At 48.7% G+C, this 14,086-nt stretch overlaps 1 long non-coding RNA gene across 2 annotated transcripts; it reads right to left on the bottom strand.

The window, feature by feature from the left end:
- Window positions 1-826: 826 nt before the first annotated feature.
- On the bottom strand, window positions 827-14,007 carry LOC123370294. 2 transcript variants are annotated; one of them, XR_006579358.1, is made up of 4 exons: window positions 13,606-14,007; window positions 13,241-13,346; window positions 12,224-12,412; window positions 827-935 (listed from the first exon to the last, which is right to left on the bottom strand). It is a non-coding gene; the product is annotated as an uncharacterized LOC123370294 (long non-coding RNA). The 2 variants fall into 2 exon arrangements; XR_006579359.1 differs by lacking the exon at window positions 827-935 and adding an exon at window positions 5,543-5,667.
- Window positions 14,008-14,086: the final 79 nt, after the last annotated feature.

Here is a 14,086-nt window from a genome sequence, read left to right as displayed (position 1 = left end):
TTAAATGCCCTGGATCTTAAAACTGAGAATTAAGCACCAGAGCAAGAAGTGATATTGGTGAGGAGGCATTGTCGCTGACAAGCCTCAGATTCTGGTTCCTGACACAGCTCGGGGAGGTCTTCCTCAGTTCGTCATGGGGGGGCTTCTTCAACCTGCTCCTGCAGGTACAGGTGTAGAATTACATTCTCCTCGTCCTCTGAGGCTTCTCGGATGTCCTCCACAGTTTCTGCTGCCTTCTCACCCTGGCCCCCATCAGTGTCCTCTTGGCAGGCAACAGCGCTCCAAGCGCGTGCCTGGGGCGGCAAGCCACTGGGGGCGCCCTTCCGGTCCCTGCAAGGGCGGCATGCCTGTGGGAGGTGCACCGGTCCCGCGGATTCCGAAGCTGCGTGACCGGTGGACCTCCCGCACACATGCCGCCAGATCTGTGGGACCGGGGACCTCCCACAGACAAACTGCTGAAGGCAGCCTGCCTGCGTGCTTGGGGTGGCTGAAATGCTAGAGCCTCCTCTGCCTCTTGGAGAATGAGGCCAGCGTGGTTGAACAGGGGATTGTGAGCCCTGGAAAGAACCTGGTCCAGCTTCTTGTAGAAGGAGTATGTACGACGAGCCCTCCTGGAAGAACTGCTTAAGTCTTTGGCAGCCTGTACAGGAGCCTCAAGTGCTTCATGGGGATGGAATTTGCTGAATGCCTCCTGTTCCATCCTCCGTGAAATTTCCAGATACAGAGAAATGTTCTTGGTGCTCTGGGCAAATTCGTGGCACAGTGTACTGCACCCATGCATTGATCAGCAGCCGGGTTTGCTTGGTGGGCCAAGCTGCTGCTCTCAGTGCAGGATCCATTTTCACTTCTAAGGCTAGCAGTGGAAAGCCAGGCTGCCTTCTGTGGCCAGTCAGTGCCACACACTACCACCAGTGCTCAGGGGGCAGGGACCTAGACTGGGAAGGGTCAGGAAGAAAAGGGTCATTGTGGGAATGAGAGTGGAGGACTAATGAATCTCAAGAGCTGGCACATTCCCCCTGTTCACACTGCAAACTGGCCCCTGGGTCTGGCCCCATGCCACAGATAAGGCACGTGCTTACCCATGGCCCTGAGGCTTGCTAGCTCCCTCACCCTCTGCCTGCCTTGAGACAGGTGCTGCTGGAGTTTAAGTGTGGACAGTAGGGGGTTATAGCACAAGCCTGAGCATACACGTATGTGGAGTCACCAGCATAGCTGTACCCTAGAGCAGAAGTCAGGGTGAGTTGGGGGGTGACAATCTCATTCTCTGGCTGTGTTAGAACATCCCCATCGCCAGGGTGTCCCGTGTTCTGTGCAGTCTGGCAGGCTGAGGGCACCTCTTCCAAACTGCAGTCAAAGAGCATCTGGTGGCACCTGAACATGGGAGACCCAAGCTGCACTTTGCAAAGGATAGAGAGTGTGCTCTGCTGCATGGCTGTCCTGCTCCCTGTGCCCCTGCTGAGACCTGCGTCCCTTTTCATGCTCCCCTCTCTCCCTGCCTTTTCTGTACATGATAATTGCCTGGCACATAGTCCATGGCAATCCCAATCTCTCTGCTTTGTGCAATATAGAGGATCATCCCCACACACCATGTTTGATTGCAGGCAGCAAGTGACACTCAATGAGGACTGGTGTAGGAAGAAGATGGGAGAGGGATCAAAAAGTGGCTAAAAAGTGAGCCCCCTCCCCCCCAGATCACAGCCAATGCTTGTTAGGAGAGAGGGGGCAAGATCTTTGCATGCTAAAATGTGGGTTCTGTGCTGGTGCAGATCCAGGGGAGAAGCATGCTCCTTGCACCCATTCATTTTCCACCCATTCATTCAGGGACATCACACATCACCCCTCCATGTCATACCCTGTCATTCTGTGCACATATCCCAGTACATCAAACAGTAGCCTCCACTGAGCCAGCCCACAAGTTTCACAAGGGAGGGAAATCACAGTCACAGGCCCAATCCTTCATAGGTAGAGACCAGGGCAAGGACAGGGCTTCCGTGTGTTCAGGGGATGTCCCATCCTACCCAATAAACAACCTAGGCCCATGGTTCCCTGCCCCTAGCTCTGTCTCCCATTTTCCTGGGAAAGAAACTGCCCCACCCTTAGACCCCCACAGGGCATGGGCTTTCCCCAATATCTGGTTTCACAGTTCACAGACGTAAGGCAGAAAGGGCTGTTGTGACAATCTAGTCTTACCTCATGCAGAAGGCAACACAACATCCCTGAATTAATTCCTGCTTTGAGTCTAATAGCTGTGCTTGATCTAGAGCAAGACTTTTAGAAAAATAGCCACTCCTCATTTTAAACGTGCCTGTGATCAGGGCCGGCTCTAGGTTTTTTGCCGCCCCAAGCAAAAAAATTTTTGGCTGCCCCCCCCCAGACATGAGCCCCCCCCCGCCCACCAGTACCCCCCACTCACACCCCCTGTTGCCCCAGCACTGGCCTCCCCCACAAATGTGGGATCCGCTACCAGCACACTGCAGCCGAGCCCTGGCCCAGCTGAGACTCCGTCCCCATGCGGGTGGAGCTGCTGGGCAGCACGGAGCAGGAGTACTTCCAGGTGGCAGCACGGCTACGGGGTGGCACAAAGAACACGGCCCCCTCCCTGGGCTTCACAGCACTGCTGGTGGCCAAGGTGGATCAGTTTGCGCTCACCACCCTCACCCTCGACATGCTGGCGGCCAAAGACCTGGAGAGCCCCCTGGACCTGCTGCTCTTCAGCCTCGCGGTGCCCTGGCCCAGCCCTGGCAGGAGGGAAGGCAAGGATCTCCGGCTGCGGGGCTACCTGCTCAGCACCGACAAACCCAGTCGGCCGCTCACCTCCTCACACACTCCAGGAGCCCCTCGCCACCATCGCAGCCTGGGCTCAGCTCCAGGGGACCCCGTTTCCCTCCCTCCCCGGCTCCTCACACACACTGGGTAGGGCCGCCCAGAGGATTCAGGGCAAAGCAATTTTGGGGGCCCCTTCCATAAAAAAAAGTTGCAATACTATAGTAACATGTATTTGGAAATGTAAAAAATAACTAGTGAAAATTAATTTGTAATAATTTGAAAATACACCAAATACATTATTTAAAAACATTAAATGCTTTACTGGTCTGTATACATTTGCAATTACAAAATGGGCTGTTGCTGGGTGATGGTGATGGTTGGTGCCAATGGGCTGTCACTGCCTGGAGGTGGTGCTGCTGTTGCCCAGGGCTGGGTGGGGAGCTGGGCTCTGGGGGATGCCCGGCTCACAGGGGCTGGGCTCAGGACTGTGAGGAGATGGGGTCGGAGGTTGTCTGGCTCAGAGGGGCTCGCCTCAGAGCTGGGGATCTGGGGTGGGGGGATGGGGTCGGAGGGTGCCCAGCTCAAAGGGGCTGGGCTTGGAGATGAGGGTCAGGGCTGTGGGGGATGGGGTCGGGGGGTGCCCGGCTCAACGGGGCTGGGCTCGGAGCTGGGGGTCTGGGGTGAGGGAGATAGTGTCAGGGGGTGCCCACCTCAGAGCAGCTGGGCTCAGAGCTGGGGGTCAGGGCAGTGGGGGATGGGGTCGGGGGTGTCCGGATCAGAGGGGCTGGGCTCAGAGCTAGGGGTCAGGGCTGTGGGGGGAATGGGGTCAGGGAGGTGTCCGGATCAGAAGGGCTGGGCTCGGAGCTGGGGGTCAGGGCTGTGGGGGGAATGGGGTGAGGAGGGTGTCCAGATCAGAGGGGCTGGGCTCCGAGCTGGGGGTCAGGGCTGTGGGGGGAATGGGGTGAGGGGAGTGTCTGGATCAGAGGGGCTGGGCTCAGAGCTGGGGGTCAGGGCTGTGGGGGGAATGGGGTCAGTGGGGTGCCCAGATCAGAGGGGCTGGGCTCAGAGCTGGGGGTCAGGGCAGCGGGGGATGGGGTCGGGGGTGCCCAGCTCAGAGGGGCTGGGCTCAGAGCTGGGGGTCAGGGCTGTGGGGGGAATGGGGTCAGGGAGGAGTCCGGATCAGAGGGGCTGGGCTCGGAGCTGGGGGTTAGGGCTGTGGGGGGAATGGGGTGAGGGGGGTGTCTGGATCAGAGGGGCTGGGCTCGGAGCTGGGGGTCAGGGCTGTGAGGGGGATGGGGCCGGGGGGGTGCCCAGGTCCTAGGGGCTGGGCTTGGAGCTGGGGGTCAGGGCTGGGTGGGGAGGATGGGTTTGGGGGGGTGCCCACCTCAGAGGGGCTGGGCTTGGAGCTGGGGGTCAGGGCTGGGCCTGGGGGTAATGGGGTCGGGGGGTGCCTGACAAACACCTCCCTGAGACCCCCCCAATCCACCCCCCCATCCCTGGCCCCCCCACGGAACCTGTGCCCCCTCCCTGCCCCCTGAGTGTCCCCGGGACTCCCTGCCCCTTAGCCACCCTCCCCCCCCCCGCCCCGCCCCGCCCCGCCCCGGCTGCTCACCCCCGGCTGCTCACCCCCGGCTCACCGTGGGGCTGAGCTCTTCCCCGCTCAGAGCCACGTGGGGAGGGGGCGGGGCCGCAAGCTCCAGGCTGAGCTCAGCTGCCTCCGCTGGGCCCGGAGCTTGCAGCCCCACCCCCTGACCACACGGCTCTGAGCGGGGCGGGGCTCAGCCCCGCCCCCCAGACAAGCTGCTGCTGGGCTGTTTAGGACCTGGGGAACAAGCGGAGGAGGAGCGGCCTGTCTTCTGCAGCCAGGCGGGGCCGCGCTACTGGTAAGGGGCCATCCCTCTCCCCCAAGCGGAGTCGGTAGCGCGGCCCTGCCCGGCTGCAGGGGATGGGCTGCTCCTCGGCTCGCAGCGGCAGGATGAGCTGGGGCCCCAGCCCCAGCCTTTTGCCGCCCCCTATATTTTGCCGCCCTAGGCAGCAGCTTGTTTTGCTGGTGCCTAGAACCGCCCCTGCCTGCGATGGAGAATCCAGTGCAATTCTGGGTCAGTTGTTCCAGTGGTTAAAACTGTGTGCCTTATTTCCAGTGCAAATTTATCTAGCCTCAACTTCCAGCCATTGGATCCTCTTACACATTTGTCTGCTAGATTGAAGACACCTCTGTTATCAAACTTCTGTTCCCCATGGAGGTACCTATAAACTGATCAAGCCACCCCTTAACCTTCTCTATGATAGTATGTTTTCCACAGTTTTCCAGTGCCACATACAGAGCACTATGTAACTCTCTGCCTGGATTAGCTCTGCTCTGTGCACTGGTGCTCTGTACAGAGTCATTAAAGGATTTTTTGCAGACTGACTGGTTAAACATGAGCACTTGTGACTCTGGCAGTTAAATGCTCGATCACCAATGATTTGGGAGTTTTCACTATAAACAATAAATAGCTTTGTAACTCTGTGGTGTGAAGATGCCTTCAAAAGGTAAATCAATAACTAGAGCTGGGAGTTTGTGGTTTCTGCTAAAAATCATTGGTTGATATTTTCATTGGTTGAGGACATCAGAGCTGTGTCTAAGGGCCCATCTCCATTAAGACATTCACTCAGAGATCATCTACATTAGTGACACCAGGGTGAGTCCCCAGAGCACATGCTGCCCCAGTGCAAAGTGAGGGTCATGTGGGGGCAGCACAATCCATAACTCCTGGAGGGGGGGGAGAGGAAGTTTACAATCCTGGGAAGCTGAGGGGACAGAGGAGAATTGCTGGGGTAGAGTTTGTGGGGGCTGCTTAGAGAAGGAGGGTGGGAAATCTTTGTGGAGACATGCAGGAAGAAAGATGAGGAACTGTCAACCTGCAATAACAAAGGAGGAAGTGTTGCAGCAAATTGATAAATAGATGAGCAGCAAGTTCCCAAGACCAGGTGATACACCCTGGGTGTGTTTAGGTAAATACAGTTTGCTCCTGCTTTGTTTAGATTTGCTAGATATTCAGCTGATGGACCAGTGTTTTGCTCATTGTAATTGACTTAGCTGGTGTTGGGTCACAAATTATTTTAGCCCTGAATGCAGGGGTAGTGAAATATAGTTACCAATGTTTGTAATTATTGTGGGAATACAGAAAAGAAGGACTGTGCTTAACCTGTCCCAAAGGAGCTAGTCACTTTCAGTTTAAAGAACCTTGGTAAAAAAAAAGGGCTCAAATGTCTGAGCCTTGTAAAAATATGAGGGTGTGTGTGTGCACAAATGGCTGCATACCCTCAAGGGGTGTTGGATCAATGGAAAGGAACCCCTAGATATTCAACCTGGCTCCACCTAGCGGAAGGGTTACATTTTGGGGGGGCTCGTAAGCACCTGGTGAGTGAATCACTAAGTTAGGAAAACAATTGTGTTTATATTTGAGGGAAGTACTCTGTATAATAGCTGATAAGTCAGGTTTGTTGGGCCCTGACTCAGCAGCTCCTAGCTTGGGGGCTGCAGCCTTGGCCGATGATTGGGGAAAAGCACTGGGGCAAGCATTGGAAAAGGTTGTGCTGTTCCATGCTACATCAAGCTTCTATCGTTAAGTTAAGGTTATTTTCTGGGGGTCCCATTGCAATACCTGGGGAAAAGGAGTGTGAACCCTGGTTGGAACATACCATTGAAATGCTGCAGAAGTGGGCCATACCAGGCACAGAAAAGTGAAGATGTCTAGTAGAGAGCCTCAGGGGCCCAGCTTTAGATGTGATTTGCACCCTGAAGCTCACTAACCCTGGGGTCGGTGTGAAGGACTGCCGAGAGTGGGGTGGGAAAACTACAGCCCGCAGGCCAGATCTGGGCTGCCAGCCATTTTAATCCGGCTGTTGAGCTCCCACTGGGGAGCGGGATCTAGGGCTTGCCCCACTCTGGCACTCCAGCCGGGAAGCTGGATCGGGGGCCACTCCGTGCAGCTCCCAGAAGCAGCAGCATGGCCCCCCTCTGGCTCCTACATGTAGGGGCTGCTAGGGGGCACTGCTCTGCATGCTGCCCCTGCCCCAAGCACCGCCCGTGCAGCTCCCATTGGCCGGGAACCATGGCCGGGAACCATGGCCAATGGGAGCTACAGGGATGGCACCTGCAGACAGGGCAGCGTCCCGAGCCACTTGGCTGCACCTCTGCTTCCGGGGGCCGCTTGAGGTAAGCACCACCTGGAGCCTGCACCCTTGAGCCTCTCCTCACACCCCAACCCCTGCCCCAGCCCTGAACCCCTTCCCACCCTCTGGACCCCTCAATCTCAGCCCAGAGCACCCTTCTGCACCCAAACCCCCTCATCCCCAGCCCCACCCCAGAGCCTGCACCCCCAGCCAGAGCCTGCGCCCCATCCCATACCCCAATCCCCTGCCCCAGCCCTGATCCCCCTCCCACCCTCATAACCCCTCTTTCTCAATCCTTCTACCAACAGATGTTTAGGCATCTGCCTATACAGCCACTGACCGGCCTTGGCCTGTGTGGCCTTGTAAAATCTTAGGTTTGTATTTTGTATAATTTAAAATAAAAAATAAAGACTGGTAATGTAGCATGTATTAAATGTATTAATGTATAATATAATTGAACAATATTCTGCCAGCCATCATGTCTGAAAGCAGAAAGGAATGGCCTAACAGGCCTTTGGTAAAAATTGCATCAGCCAGAATCTTGTGTCTAAAGCTAATTTCAAGGCAGTAATAGACCTTTGGGGTCACCACTTTGTTGTAGGTTTAAAATTAGCATTTTAAAATTAATAAAATAATGCAATAATGGTTTTCTCCTGCATTGCAATTTAATGTTCCTGTTCAAATGTTCTGTGTAAATCAATCCTGTTTTGTGTGTAAATAAAAAATGTGTATGTAAAAAAATAACTGTCAAGGCCATTATCAAACCAAATGTTCCAACCCCCACCCCCCCAAAACAACGTAAAGATACCAAAAAATTGCCACATGCCCCTATTAAAATGTCAAAAAAGGACAAATTAACAACTCTAAAAAATAAGGCAGTTACCTATCAACCGGGACAAAATAACTAATCAAAACCAGCATGGGGTAACTCCCCAAAAAAACTAATAAAAAACAAAATAAAAAATAAAAAAAAAATTAAAAAACAAGCCCTTGTCAAATGGCAATTAATTACAGCATAATGGTGAAAAACTCATTGGTCTCAATAAAACAAAAATCAGTATATAAACAGGGTTCTTTGCCATATCATTATGGGTTCATCCCGCCAAGACTTCCCCAGTGCATCGTGTCGTGACCTACAGAACCTGGGTCCTCCCTACTCGTAATCAACCTTAGCTGGCCACTAGACTGAGACAGCCTCTGAACTGGTAACTATAACATTGACTAGTGGGACAGTGTGTCTATGTGTGTAATTAAATACATATGCTAATTGTTGTATCTCCAATATCCGCGGTGTATTGCCTTTTCCCCTAAAAAAAATCCCGTGTGCTTCTTATAAGCATAACATTTGTTGGTGGAGAATTGCAAAAAGGGGGAGGACATGCACCATGATTGTTGTAAATACTGCTAAAGGGTATATCATACGTATAAAGTGATCAATCATTCAGTTGTGCACACCCCCGGTCATAGAGATACTGGGCAATAGGGAGAAGATTAGAGTCCTCGGTGCTCCTACCCATCTGTCAGAAAACAAACAAAATTGCATAGGTGAATATACCCTTGGTCATAGCAGGATCAAGCCCAAAAGGTAGGAGGGTTAGTGTTTACCCCTCCTGCTCTGTCAGTCAGGGTTTTTTTAGCGTGTACAGACTTTTTGTGTTTTATAAGTCCCAGCACAAGTGTGGGCATTATCTTAAATGTCTTGTTTTTCCCTTTTTTCTATTTTTGCCTTGGTTTTGTTAACTGGGAGATGTCCCAGCCCTTTTTATTCTCTAATCTGATGGTGTGAGAGCATGGGTTTGTACATACATGCAGCATGTGCATACGAGCACCAGTAGAATCCACACCAGGAAAGCGCCTTAAAGAAAGTTCCCCGGATAGAAGTAGCCCAAAAACAGTCTAAAAGACATTTGCTGAAGTATGTTCTGTCTGTGTGTGTTTGAGGCCTGAGAAACAAAGCTGTCAGCTGTAAATTGCTAAATAAGAGATGTCAAACTGCTGCTTAGCAGAATGTGTTTTTTTAAAGCCTGCACTGTAATAGCTCTGGGTGAGGGGAGGAAAGTGTTCACCAGCACACACTGAAATGTCAGGAGAAAGCTTTGTAATTGGCTCTGAGCTTGTTGTTCGGACATTAAATAATAAACTCCTTACAGTATTAAGAGAGTGACCCAGCACCAAGTTATAGATTTGGTTGATTGGGTAAAATTCTTTAGTTGGGATTCATAACCCAAACAGTCACCTTCTTAGATCCTTTTTAGGATTAATACAACAAATAATCAGTTCTTATAATCTGATGAGGTAACTAATTTGGTGACATTGGTACTGAGCTGAAATAATTCCTCTCCCTCCCTGGTATTTATCCCTCTGATATATTTAAAGAGAACAATCATATCTCCTCTCAGCCCTTTTTTTGGTTAAGGAAAACAAACCGAGCTCCTCAAGTCTCCTTTCATACGACAGGCTTTCCATTCCTCGGATCATTCTAGTGGCCCTTCTTTGTACCTGTTCCAGTTTGAATTTATCCTTCTTAAACATGGGAGACCAAAACTGCACACAGTACTCCAAATGAGGTCTCACCAACGCCTTTTATAACGGGACTAGCACCTCCTTATCTCTACTAGAAATACCTCACCTAATGCATCCCAAGACCGCATTAGCTTTTTTAACGGCCACATCACATTGCCGACTCAGTCATCCTGCGATCAACCAGGACTCCGAGGTCCTTCTCCTCTTCCGTTACTTCCAACTGGTGCGTCCCCAGCTTATAACTAAAATTCCTGTTAGTCATCCCTAAATGCATAACCTTACACTTCTCACTATTGAATTTCATCCTATTACTAATACTCCAGTTTACAAGGTCATCCAAATCTCCCTGGAGGATATCCCGATCCTTCTTCGAATTGGCAATACCTCCCAACTTCGTGTCAGCCGCAAACTTTATCAGCCCACTCCTACTTTTGGTTCCAAGGTCAGTGATAAATAGATTGAATAAGATCGGACCCAAAACCGAACCTTGAGGAGCTCCACTGGTAACCTCCCTCCAACCCGACAGATCACCTTTCAATACGACCCACTGCAGTCTCCCCTTTAACCAGTTCCTTATCCACCTCTGGATTTTCATTTCGATCCCCATCTTTTCCAATTTAACCAGTAATTCTTCATGCGGTACCGTATCAAACACCTTACTGAAATCAAGATATATTAGATCCACCGCATTTCCCTTGTTTAAAAAATCTGTTACTTTCTCAAAGAAGGAGATCAGGTTGGTTTGGCACGATCTACCTTTCGTAAAACCATGTTGTAATTTGTCCCAATTGCCATTGACCTCAAGGTCCGTAACTACTCTCTCCTTTAATATTTTTTCCATGACTTTACATACTACAGATGTTAAACTAACAGGCCTGTAGTTACCCGGGTCACTTTTTCCCCTTCTTGAAAATAGGAACTATATTAGCTAATCTCCAGTCAAACGGTACAACCCCCGAGTTTAGAGATTCGTTAAAAATTATCGCTAATGGGCTTGCAATTTCACTCGCCAATTCCTTTAATATTCTAGGATGAAGATTATCTGGGCCGCCTGATTTACTACCGTTAAGCTGTTCAAGTTTGGCTTCTACCTCGGATACTGTGATTTCCAACCCCCCATCAGTCACTCTGCCACTATTCCTAAGCCCTTCATTAGCCTTATTAAAGACCGAGGCAAAATATTCGTTTAGATATTGTGCCATGCCTAGCTTATCCTTAATCTCCACTCCGTTTACAGTTTTCAGCAGTCCCACTTCTTCTTTCTTGGTTTTCTTCCTATTTATCTGGCTAAAAAACCTTTTACTATTGGTTTTAATTCCCTTCGCAAGGTCCATCTCTACCCGGCTTTTGGCCTTTCTCTCTGCATCCCTACACCCTCTGATCTCAATAAGCCAGATTCCATCACCCATACTGTCAGTGAGCTTATTTCATGAGTTGTCTTGTTGAAAATCACTGAATATGGATTTACTTACTGACATAGTAAGATACTACTCTGAGGAGGGGTGGCAGAATCTGGCCCCGGGGAATGACATCCTGCAAGCCTATATGCCTCCGCACTTTCACTGGAATAATGTTTTCTTCGCTTCTTGTCCTAAATTGTTGCTCTGCACTCTTAAATAACTGACAGTTTCACCCTATAGCTAGCTGCATTTCAGCAATTTTTTCTAGTTAGGGCCTACTCACATGAGAGTGATGGGGAAGATTTAGCCCATGGTTTGCAAAGAGCTTTGACATCCCTTGGGTTGAAAGGTGCTATATTATTTATAGTCCTATTTTATTGATATTCAATAAAAAGGCTCTCCACGTCCCATAATGAGAGCAACTGCAATGTGGGTGCAGCAAAGTACTGAGGAAAAAGGTATTAGCATCTGATAATCTAAACCAGATGTGGCTTATCCTTTAGGCCCAGCAGTCGTGTGTACGCTACTGGGTTTATGGAAGCAAAAAGCTATTTTTACCATGACACAGAAAAGGAACTTTAGTCTACTAATTACTATTTGCAGTGCTAGCCCTTTAAGTGTGGGGCAGGTCTCTAGCGCACACATGCACATGTATCTCTCTCCATTCTAGTTGAAGTTTTGAAATCTCCACCATTATTTTTGAAGGCTTAAAAGCTTTGTTGCTGCTACAGCCCATATTGAACCTGGTCATGACCAAGTTGTCTTTGCTCTTTTCTGAGTGAAAACAAAGCTTTAAGGCCAAGAGTTTCAAAAATAGGATCTTCAAGTTCAGCTCCTAAATCCACATTCAGGTTCCTGAGTAAGTGGCCTGATTTTCAAAACATTGGAGCACCAGCATGCCCCAGTGACTTCATGCCTGCGTTCCTCAGGAGGAGGAAGACAGCATGACTATTTTCCAAGCTTTTGGACAATAGGATTGTAAGGTCAGAGGTAATTCTGCTAGTCATTCAGTTGTTTTAAATTAATTTCCTTAGGACAATCATCTGGTTAAAAGATTATGAAATACAACTCTGATGAAACAGCTGGGAAATAGAATTTTTTTACATTCCTAATTCATGCAGCAAACCCAGAGGTGCCAGGGCTATGAACTGCCAAGCCTAGAGGTGCCGGGGATCAGCCCTGGCCCAAATTAAGTACTGGATTTCGTATGTGTAGTGGATGAATGTAAAAAACTCCAGCAGAGGAGCAATGAAATGCCCTTGTAACAATTCATTAAAGCTATGGAAAAGGAGACAGATCTAGAGATCAGAGCAGGGATCAACAATCAGGAAGATTCCTAGATATTATTCCAAGTTAAGAAATCTCTCTTTACTCACCTGAAAATGGGAGAGAGGCAGTATTGTCCAGTGGATGGCCCCTTAACTGGAACTCAAGAAATCAGGGTTATGTTCCAGGCTCTGCCATTGACCTGCTGAGTGACCTTCGGACTGGAAGCTCTGGAGGGCAGTGGCTGTCTCTGTTTTTGTACGCTGCCTAGCACAATGAGGTGGGGTCTCTAGGTGCTACTGTAATACAAATAAAAATAAATCACTTCACCTATCTGTCTCTCCTCTGACCTCTTATCTGTCTAGTCTAGGCTGTGAGCTCTTAGGGGTAGGAACTCCCTCCCACTGTTTATATAGTGCCTAGCACAATGGAGACCTGATCTTCTTTGGGGCTTTGAGGTGCCACTGTAATACACAGCATATTGTACTTTTATCTACCGAGTAGATGGATGTGAGATTTAATGACTTCATGTTTGTAAAGTGATGTGACACCAGCTCAACCACTTCCCTTTTGCCCTAACTGCATAGCAGCACTTTTGTTACCTCATAGGGGGGCTTTTTATTTTAATCCCGCAGATTCATGTGATCCTGTCTTGGTCAATAAAATTGTGTTTGATCATTCAAGGGTGCAAAATTGACTGTATATGCACAATGCATTCCTACACTCTGACCCCACCACAGTAACTGATACTTTGATCAAACGGATTATGTCTGTCACATTTAAAATCAAATGGATGTGTTAGACAGATGATTATCTATGGGAGTATCGTTCCTTTGGCTGTTAGCTGAAACACTCATGTACGTGCATGCGTGGCTTTCTTCAACACAGTCACTTCCTGTTGGTAATGAATCTATGGCAACCAGCTTAGTAACTGGAAACACTAGCAACAAATGACTTTTCACACTAAACAGGCAAAAGGGCAGGATTTTTGAAGTCAGGCAAGGTGTGGGATGACAAGACTGGGCACTCTCAATATCTGGTAAGTTCAATATATTCAGTTTCCAGAACCACTGTATCAAAGTAATTGAAGCTACTCAGTAAATGTAATATAATTTTATACAAGTCACCTTTGTCTTTGCTCTCCTCTGCCCATGCTGTATCTGTTCTGTGGATAAGAAGGGACTTTGCTCTTCAGGGTTGTCTTGCCAATATCTTTCCCAAGCACTAAATTCACTGCAACAAAAATGTTTAAATGTTAAATTAAAAGTAAAATTTGAAAATCAACACAAAGTCTAACTTTACATGAATTATTTCATTAATCTGTGTGTAAGAATCAGTATGCTTGGAAAGTAATCAATATCCTTGACATTATTTGCTCATTTGCAGACACAAGTTTTGCAGAGATTATTACAATAATTGTTGCAATCTGTGACCCTGTTGGGTGTTTATGTAAAACACTGGTTTGTTAAATAAGAATTTTCTGAAATCTGACCATATCTATCAAAAGAGTAGCCAGATGATAGTCTTTTATTCCAGAGAAGATGAGAGAGTAAAATCCACAGGTAACATTTTTCAAATGCAGCTAAATATCATAGGAGCCTAACTTCCATTTGCAAATGTAATTTAGGAGCATAGCCCCATTAACTTTCAGTTTGAAAAATTGACCCCATGTATAAATATTTTAAAGTAATATAAAAAAATCTAGTTAGAATAGAAGAGTCCTGCTAAATCTTGCCCAGGTTACAAGGTAGCTATAGCATTATAAATCTTAACATGACAGCCACAGAAAAGCTATCTCTTCGCTTGTCAAATGTCAGCATGATTTCTTTCTCTTGCTAAAAGCATAACCTGTCATAAAACATGACAGAACAGCTGCAAGATCAAATTATTTCCCCTTAAATACATCACTATAACACGAGTAACAGGCAACATCAATCTAGTGCTACATTCAAAAGCTGTCTTCAAGCTCATTT

This window comes from Mauremys mutica, chromosome 4, assembly GCF_020497125.1.
Source record: "Mauremys mutica isolate MM-2020 ecotype Southern chromosome 4, ASM2049712v1, whole genome shotgun sequence".
In the NCBI taxonomy this organism is placed as follows: Eukaryota; Metazoa; Chordata; order Testudines; family Geoemydidae; genus Mauremys; species Mauremys mutica.
The sequence above is the reverse complement of the archived record's forward strand: the minus strand, read 5'-3'. Positions and strand labels throughout refer to the sequence as shown.